This window comes from Numenius arquata, chromosome 2 (genome assembly GCF_964106895.1).
Source record: "Numenius arquata chromosome 2, bNumArq3.hap1.1, whole genome shotgun sequence".
Taxonomy (NCBI): Eukaryota; Metazoa; Chordata; class Aves; order Charadriiformes; family Scolopacidae; genus Numenius; species Numenius arquata.
In genome coordinates, this window is record NC_133577.1 from 59,708,079 (window position 1) to 59,717,882 (window position 9,804).

Consider the following 9,804-nt stretch of genomic DNA (forward strand, 5'->3'; position numbering starts at 1 on the left):
TCTGAGGCACATCGATGTTGAGCTATGCAAATACCAGAGCGACAATAATGGCAGCGAAAAGGGAACCGAGACACAGTGCCTTACATGGAGCCAAAATGTCACATTCTCAACCCAACCAGGCGCCGAGGTGGCACCCGTTCCAGAAGCCAGGATGGGGGGGGGGAGGGAGGGCTGCACTTTGTCCTCCTCTCCTTCCCCTGCTGCTGCTGGAAGGACAGGGGCCGGCGGGAAATGGGGACCCACCTCCGGTGGGCAACAGGGAAGTGCCACTGTCGGGTCCCGGCCCCATGCCAGGATTGCCACCAGCCCACTCCTCCTGCCGCCACCTTCATGTGACAGCCATCTGTGCCTTGCCGGCCTGGCCGGCTCTGCGTGGGCACCTCTTGGAGCCTTGCCTAAAAAACAGCTCTGCGCAAGAGCACTGGAAATTGTAATCAACTCACAGGATTTCTTTTTTTTTTTTTTTTTTTTTTTTTTTTTTCACGCTACCAGCCAGCGCAATATTTGCTTTGGGGGCCTTTCGAAACAGAAAGCACGCCGCTAGCGTGTGAGAGAAGCCACAGTTCGGGTCCTCTATATTTAGAAAGCCAGGATGTCATACCTCCCCTTGAAATTTTCATAGTCCCTGCACCCCACCCACCCACACACGTACACATGCTTGCGTCTGGAAAATGTTTTTCGGCCTTAGCAAAGGGTGGTGGCTTAGGGGGATTCAAGGGAGGTGCAGAGGAACAACAGCAGCTCAGTCCCAAGCCCGAAGCCCAAAGCCTCCTTAAGGCACCGGGCGGCACGGCAGGCAGTGGGGACGCGGGCTCCCAGCCAGACTCAGGCAGCCGAAGTGGAGGATCTCTCTTGTTGTTGGCCTGTAACGTAAATCCCAAGGCAGGGGCAAGTTTTTCTGAGGCATACGGAGACCCTGCCACATCAGGCAGCGCTCTACCCTCAGCCGACAGCGTCTCCCTGAGCTCATTTTGACAGGCTGAGGGAGCTGGGGTTGTTCAGCTTGGAGAAAAGAAGGCTCCAGGGAGACCTCATAGCGGCCTTCCAGTACCTGAGGGGGCCTACAGGAAGGCTGGGGAGGGTCTGTTTACAAAGGCCTGGAGTGACAGGACGAGGGGCAATGGTTTTAAGTTGGAGAAGGGGAGATTTAGATTGGATATTAGGAACAAGTTCTTTACCATGGGGGTGGTGGAACACTGGAAGAGGTTGCCCAGGGAGGTGGTTGAGGCCCCTTCCCTTGAGATATTCAAGGTGAAGCTCGACGAGGCCCTGGGTAACCTGGTCTAGTTGGGGGTGTCCCTGCTGACTGCGGGGAGGTCGGACCAGATGACCTTTGGAGGTCCCTTCCAGCCTGGACCAATCTATGAATCTATGAATCATTTGTAGGTGGCCACACACGGACTGTGCAGCACCTGTAGCAAGGGTTCCAGGAAGATGCATTTTGGTGCTAGCTTGTCTCAGGTCTCTGCAATTCCCCCCCAGGGATTTTTGCTTTCTTCTCCGCTGCTGCCTCCTGTAATCACTAATCAGTAGCATTTAGCCACTGCTAGTCTGTAGTCAAATATTTTTGATTGCACCTACAAAGACATTTTTCTTTTTGTTTTGGTACCTGGTTTCCATGCCTTTGTCCAAGCAAACACTTGAAAGACTCATCTAAACTTTGAACTTGTTGAGGGAGACTGGGAATTTCTTTTTTTTTTTTTTTTTAAGAAGATATGGGCAAGGCATATTTCATTTGTTACCATAATGCTTTCCCGCTCCAGAAAGCCATCTTTGCATGAGAGAGTAGCCATTAAGGCCCACTTGCAGTGACTGGCTGCAGAGAGAGCATGGAGCTGAGACCTACCAAAGCTCACAAACGGCTCCCCGCTTCACCCAGGTAATCCTGCCTGGCACAGGCAGTTGAGGGCAAGCTGCCGAATGCCAGCGGGAGCCCAGCCTGAGCCAGAACAATCTGCAGAGGATGATTTGAATGCATGCCTCTCCTTCAGCCAGATGTATTACAAATGACAAGCGCTGGCTGACCTCAAGTTACAGGAGGCACAGAGAGTGACCCTGATTAAGGCAGCCTTTGGCATTAAGAGCCCTGATTGGCCTGGAAATTAGATATTTGAGCAAGGCAGGTTTGTAACCCCATTTCACTCCCTGTGGCCATGTAAAGAGAACCGTGTTTTTAAATGGCCCAAAGCTGAGTGAAGAGGGATTGCTTCTTACTTCAGTGTGAGATTTCTCTTTCACCAAAACTATGACAAGAGGAAGCCTTTGCCTGATCTCCCTCCATCGGGCTGGCTGGGAGCACCACTGCCGGAGCTGGAGCCACACGCATGCAAAAGAGTGTGGAAGCTGCTCTCACATCTTTTTTTGGGTCATTTTCTTCCAGCCCCACAGCTGTTAGGGCTGGCACAGGGAGGGTAGGGGCAAGCCGGTGGCCCAGATCTGTAATGCGCTCACATCGACTGAGCCCTGCAGCTATCCCCACTTATACTGACTATACTGACTATATATGGGGGTTTGATGGGATAGTTTAGGGAACAATCATGATGAAAATAATAGAAACCAGACATTTACACTTTCCCTTCCACCTTGTGAGACCAAGCAGCACGCATGTGAGGGGAACCAAGGGGAGCCGACGGAAAGCAGAATCCTCCCATCCTGTTTCACTGCACGAGCCTTCCAACGCGCTGAGAAACAGTGAAACAGTACAGAAAATCAACCACCATAAATCAGGGACTTCAAATGCTTTGGGTTTTCATGATCCAAGGTGTTTTTAGGTCAGGAACGTGAAAAAGAATATATCTGTATGGGGTCTTGCCTGCTGGTCCAAGTCTCCCAAATACCAGAGCATCGCACCAACAGGGACCCAGCCAGTCAGGGGTTTTTGAAGTTGCCACAGAAATTAAATTTTGTAACCTAACTGGGCTGGGTAGGGTGGGGAAGGGCTGTTGATGAGCTGCATTCATATAGTCGTACATATTCTGCTAAGGCTACTGCTTCCAGATTCAGCATTTTTTTCTTGCGTATGAAAGGAAGTGCTGGGATCTCGTCTTGCAAAAGCCTGTGCTGCTGAATTAACAGGAGCTGCATCTCCACTTTATTTCTAATAAAACTTTTCTCACTCGCTCCACCCGGGTTTCAGTGTTTCTTTTGCTGGTCTCTTCTCACAAGCAAACAGCGATAGAACAAGAGGGAATGGCTTCAAGCTCCAACAGGGTAGGTTTAGACTGGATATTAGGAAGAAATTCTTCACAGTAAGAGTGATCAGACACTGGAACAGGCTGCCCAGGGAGGGGGTTGAGGCACCATCCTTGGATGAGTTTAAGAGTCGTTTAGATGTGGTGTTGGGGGATATGGTGTAGGGGAGAACTTTGTAGAGTAGGGTAGATGGTTGGACTCGATGATCCCAAGGGTCTTTTCCAACCTAGATGATTCTATGATTCTCCATTTTCTGAAGTGGCAGGATTTTTCCTTGTGCGTCCCCCACTGGCCCTGAAAAAGTCACCGGCTCTGGGGGCTGCACACAAGCAGCCCCTGCCTGGCCGGGGCAGGGGAGGCACCGTTTGCAAACCGGCTTGAGAGACTTCTCCCGAGTTCTCCAAACGTGCTCCAGTCACTGATTATGCTATTGTTCATAGAAAATTGTCAAAAAATTACAGACAGCCGTTGCTTGAAACTCACACAGGCTAATTGCCTGATAATAGGCGACGAGTGGATTTCGCTAGCCAAAGCGGCATTGCGTGGTGGGAACACACCCTGCAGGTAGCCCTGCCGCCACCAAAGTTCCTGGAAATTTCACTTGAATAGGGGAAAATTTAGGACCTGTGGGCAGCCACTGGGGACCTGCTTGTGCTTGGGAGGTGTTGCACCAATCAAGGGGGGAATTTATAGTGCCCTTTCAGTACCTAAAGGGAGCCTACAGGAAAGATGGGGAGGGACTCTTTATCAGAGAGTGTAGCGATAGGACAAGGGGTAACATTTTTAAACTGAAAGAGGCTAGACTTAGATTAGATATTAGGAAGAAATTATTTCCTGTGAGGATGGTGAGGCACTGGAACAGGTTGCCCAGGGAAGATGTGGATGCCCCATCCCCGGAAGTGTTCAAGGCCAGGCTGGATGGGGCTTTGAGCAACCTGCTCTAGTGGAGGTGTCCCTGCCCATGGCAGGGGGGTTGGAACTCGATGATCTTTAAGGTCCCTTCCAACTCTAACCGTTCTAGGATTCTATGGTTCTGTGATAACAGGGGCTGCTGCCCTGGCCGGATCCTGTGAGCACTGCAGGATCACTGGGCATTGAGGCTGACCCACATCCCCGAGGAGGTCCCAGTTTGAAGTGGTCTGCAGACAACAATGTGCCATACCAACCCATGGGTGAACCCACACTGTTCAGGCAAGGTTGTATGTTGGCACATATATACATGTGCCCTTGCAGAGAGGCAGATGGGAAGGCACTACATAACATGGAGTCTATGTGAGGATGTACATAAAACTACACCAAAACCTGCTGCGAATGGGAAAGCCACAGCTTTATGTAGGTGCATGACCATGGGCGAGTGCAAAAAAGGCCTTTATCATGGCAGGGCTTTACCTGAGCAGCTGTATGTCAAAATAGCCAGCGCAGTGACATGCTCCATTTAACACTTACCTTGTCCCAAATTTATTGCAATGTCCCATGTTTCCAAACAGCTTTCAGGTCTTGTCTGCTCCTTAAAGGAACCTGCTGGAGCTGCATCCCCTCCCTTGCCTTCCCTCTCAAGCATGGGAACACCCTCTGCTCCAGCCCGGGCTTCGCTCCAGGCTTGCTCCGCTCCTCACCTCCACACGGCTTCAGGACTGCAAATCCTCACCCTAAGAGGAAAAAAACAGGTAGAGTAGAAGGGGAATAAAGACTTGTTTGATTTGTCTTTGTCTGACCATGGCACATCTTATTGTAAGCTTTTTCCCACTAAAAGAAATGTGATGATTTTAGCTGGTTTGGAGTTTCATGGATTTTTTGCCTTTGGTGGCTGCGGAAGGCCACTGAAATGGATGAAAATCTTTTGTGCTCAGTTCAGCGGCCTTGGATCAGCCCATGTAGGAAATTGATTCTCACTTGCTCTATCTGTGGGCTAACTAATATTCCCCATGCTTAGTAAAAAGCATCATTAGACCTCCTGCATCACATTAGAGGCAACACTAGCTATTAAAGAAAGTGGGTTGATTAAGGGGCAGCCTTGAAGACTAAAAATAATCAGGCAAATAAGATTCAATGCCATATGAAAGCAAATACGCAGTCAGTTGTTATCACAAAGCGTTTCACGTGATGGTCTGTGCCCTGGTCTCACCCGAAGCGTGTTTGTTTTGGACGATCTTAAATAGTACAGCCTCGCGTATTGGCAGCAATATACACAGACCAATTCAAGAGCTCAGGCCTGACCCAAAGCCGATGGAAGTCAATGTGTTGACTTCCCTGAACATGCCCCATAGGAATCACTCTGTGTTTGGAAAGATATGTTGCAGTTAGATACATTGGTCTGGGCTAGATATAAATTGGCTCTTACAGTACTTGCTTAGGGAAAATGTACTGACATCGTCACTGTCAAATCCGCGAAAATATGGGGGTTGTAGCTAATAGGTACAACACAAAATAAAGTGGCTGAAGGAGAATTTGAAAAGTCAAGGGGAAATACACCCAGTTCAAATTAACTCCCTTGGCCCAGAGAAATTTCACAGTGCACGCAGTGATTTGAAGAGGAAGAGAAGGCAGCTGGCAGGAACACAGCATCTCTCTTTTTCATAAGCCTCAAAAACATTACAGGTGGTGTGAGAAGAAAAAATACATGGCTTTAGTCTGGAAACATGTGGCACAAACTGGGGCAGAGGAGAGTAAACTTGGCTTCACCTGCCCTTTCCCCTCTCTTTTTGCTCCCTTGCTCTTTGCAAGCATTGTCTGGATCCTCAGCAAACATCCAAAGTAGCCCAAATATGGGCAGGATTCTTGCCATAACCAAACCAGCCAATGAATGAAATAAGGCACTTGTTTCCTGGAGCAGAGGGAGGGGAAGGCGGGGAGGGGGGGTGGGTTTAAACATTTCCCTGTGGTGTTGGAAACCCACCTTGAGTAGAAGCAGTCTCTCAGCTCACACAAACCACCAGGGCTCCTTTGACGTCAATTGGCAGTCGGCTGGTTTACACCATCCCAGAAGCCGGCTGCAGCGGCATAAGCAAACAGCTTGACCCGGCAGCGAGACAGTCGGCAAGAGGCAAGTTGAAGTCCTACACTCCTTCCCTCCATTTTACTGCTTTTCACCATCACCTATGGCCTTGTTTCCAGACGCACAAGGGCGCAGACCAGTTAACTGCAAGCGCCTTGCGAGCAAGTGGCACGTTGGGTGGTGATGCGCGGTCAGCATGGGGTTACAGCGGGGTTGGTGGATGCCAGAAACCTGGGGGTGCACTGGGGTGGGCCTCTGCACTGAGACCCCTGGGACTCGGGGGCCACCCCCAAGCACGGGGCAGGCTGGAAGGAGGAAAGCGATGCTCATGCAATTATGTGAGAGGCAGGACCTGCTGTCCACAGGGAGGCTGCTGTCTTCAGCAAAGGGACGGCTGATGTCCACTAACCTCGATTTGGGTGCTGATCATATGGTCTAATGAGGAAAGATTTGGGAGAATTTGTTGAAGAAGGTGTGAGAAAATGACTGACCGTGGGAAGTACCAGCGGCGTTGGTCTGCCCTCCCCTTTCGCTCTTCCCACCAAACAGGCTCCCTGCCCAAAGACAGCGGGAGCAGGAGCAACTCGATTATTTTTGTCAGACACCAAAGTCTCTCTGCAGAGTGTTTCCTGCAGCGCACAGGGGGAGGAAAGGGAAGCGGCAGCCGCACAGTCGGCTCCTTGCCCTTCCCGGACCGGGTTTCGTGCCCAGCTGAATGCAACCTGCAGAGGATGGGACAACATGAAAGCTGTGTCCCGCCACTGCTCACGGAGCATGGCAACCCTTGATTTCGGGGGATGCTGCTGCGCCGGCGGCAGGAGGATGAGATCAACTGCAGCGAGGAGCGCCTCTGGGGATCATGCGCGGCTGCGTTCCTGGACTGCATTCTTCAGCAACAGCGAAGCCACCAACTCTTTCACTTTTCCCACCTGAAAAGCTTTCAAAGGCCTCAACTTTCAGAGAAGGGCTCTGCAGCCCCTGCACACCAGTTCTGCTGAAGCTGTCCTGAGCTGAATACCTCAAAATGAAGGCGGCCAGAAGTGCTGAGCAATCTTGAAAATGAAAACATCAAAGACCTTTAACTCCTGGATTTTGTTTCATACCTATACTGAGGGGCTGACCAAGGGCTTGCAGCATGCGGTGCGATGTAGAGCCCCACTGAAGGGCCTGCTCCTTCATTCCCATGATCAGTATTTGTTTTGGGAAAAAGGGATGCTATGCAGGGCCGCGGACTGGAGCAGCCAATGGAGGCTGGACGTGAACTTCTCCCAAGCCAGAACAAGTTTCCCCACAGCATGCTTGCTCCTTCTGCAGCCAAGGATTGGGATGTGAGGGTGTGCTCTTATTTCTCTTTACAACACAGCTCCATCTTGAAGGCCTTTTTGTGAAGTATCTGAACTTACTTTATAACAGCTCTGAGGCAGTTCAAGCAAGGCATAGGCCCACCCTGGCACTTACGGTTTGAACCCCTTCATTTTACAGGATTTTACAAGTTTCTGTTGAAACAACTGTAAAAAAGGCGGAGGGTTCAGCTGAACCCCTGCAGTGATGGAGAAAGACCCAGTTTCGAGGCAGGGCAAATTTAGCAACGGCAAGCGAGGGCTGCAAACTTCATGGGTAGGCACAAGCCCCGCCGGATGGGGCCATGGGGTGGGAGCATCGGCTGCCCACCAAGCCCCGGGGCTGGCTGGGGTGAGCGGAGCAGTGGGCAGGTGTTTCCACAAGCAAAACCTCTCGAGAGCAGCTACTTGCTAAAATAGACGCCGTGCGATAAACCGAAAAAGACAGCCTCGCTGCCCAGCTGGTGCAGGCAGCCGCCTGCCTGCATGCATGGCACGGAGGCTAGTGGCTATTTTTATCGGAGATGGCCAAAGGCTGTGGGTGGGAGGTGGTGGTGGCAGCTGGCAAAGGTCTTCTGTACTGTGCCGGGGCTGCACCCCAGCAGTTCCCCTTGCACCTGGGCATCCCGGCTAGTGGTAGAGTTGGCTGGGCAGAGGGCTTCTCCTCACCTTCCTGGCAATGAAGGTGGTGAGGTACTGGAATAGGTTGCCCAGAGAAGCTGTGGTTGCCCCATCCCTGGAGGTGTTCAAGGCCAGGCTGGATGGGGCTTTGAGCAACCTGCTCTAGTGGAGGTGTCCCTGACTCTCGTGGTTTCAGCCGAATTTACCAAAACCAGACCGACAGATGGCCCTCCCCCCCCCCCCCCCGCCCCGTTCTCCTCCCCAAAAGAGGAGAGAGGAGGGGAAAGAGATAAGGAGATTCAGAAGTTTAGAATGAACTAAACTACTTTAATGAAGAATTAATATTAAAATAAAAATAAAGAAGAAAATAATGAAATAGATACAATATGTACCAAACTGTATCAAGCTCCCAGGATGACAGTCACGTCACCGGCAGGCACTGGGGAAGTCCCAGACTGGAGTCAGCGACGGATGGGAACTGGATTCCAGCTCTGGAGTCAGGAACACACGGATCGGGATCAAAGGCAGATGGACAGACAGAGACCTCTCTGGACGTCAGCCATCGCAGGAAGGGGCTGACCCTTTGATCCCTCAGCTTTTATACTGAACGTGGGGCAGATGAGATGGAATACTCCAGCTGGTCAGGTTTGGGTCACCTCTCCTGTCCACTCCTCCCCACTGATGTGACCCCTCTACGTTTTTTCCGTTTCCGACCCTCTAAGGGGGCAAATAACGAAATTGGCTGACCTTGGTTGTTATAGCAATAAGTATAAGCAAGGGCCTCCCAGCCTGCCATTCCTTGGCATGGAGCACAAACATTGGGCTGATCATTCTGAGAACGAGCAGTTTTCTCCACGATATGCCGTTAATTTCAGAGAGTTAGAGGAGGCCTAGCTAGGATGTAAAGTTACAGAACAGAAAATTGGTTCGGTTTTACTTCAAACCGGGACACTGCCTGTGGCAGGGGGGTTGGAACTCGATGATCTTTAAGGTCCCTTCCAACTCTAAGAATTCCATGATTCTATGATTCCCAGGAGCAGTCGTCGTCCTGCAAGCCCCCATCACAGTAAGCAGCACATTGTTCTCCCAGGAATGCTCTTGCCCCCAGTGGGCAGGGGACTTAAGAAACGAAATAAACGTCGCACGTTGTGCTGGATGCAGAAGCACTGCCGAAAATCATGAATCTGCCCCTCCTGCCTTATATCATGACATCAGCTTCCAGGTGACCAGAGCGACTTTTTGTGTGCATGGCACTTGGGAGCGGTCCATTCCTCACCCCCAGAGGCACTGGGGGACCTGGGACACCCCTGGTTTTGGGCTTCTCCACATAAGGGTACGAGTGCTTGTGCAAAGCAACACCCCAGGAGCAGAGGCTTTGCTGTGCAAACACACTGCCAAGATACTTGTGCAAGCAGGGGGAACGGGTGTCTTCTAGGCACAGCGGCATTTGCAGCGGGCATAACACAAGCAAACCTGTCTCCTCTGGAGCAAGCTGTGGCAGCACAACCCCAAACCATATGCTCCGGGGTATGAAATCCAACCCTGCTCTGAATTTCGCTCTCTGCCTCTGCAAGTACCTGAGCGTACCTGACCCATGTTGTGGCGTATCAGGAACCCAGGTGCAACAAGCAGCTCAAGCCCACCTTCTGCACCAGT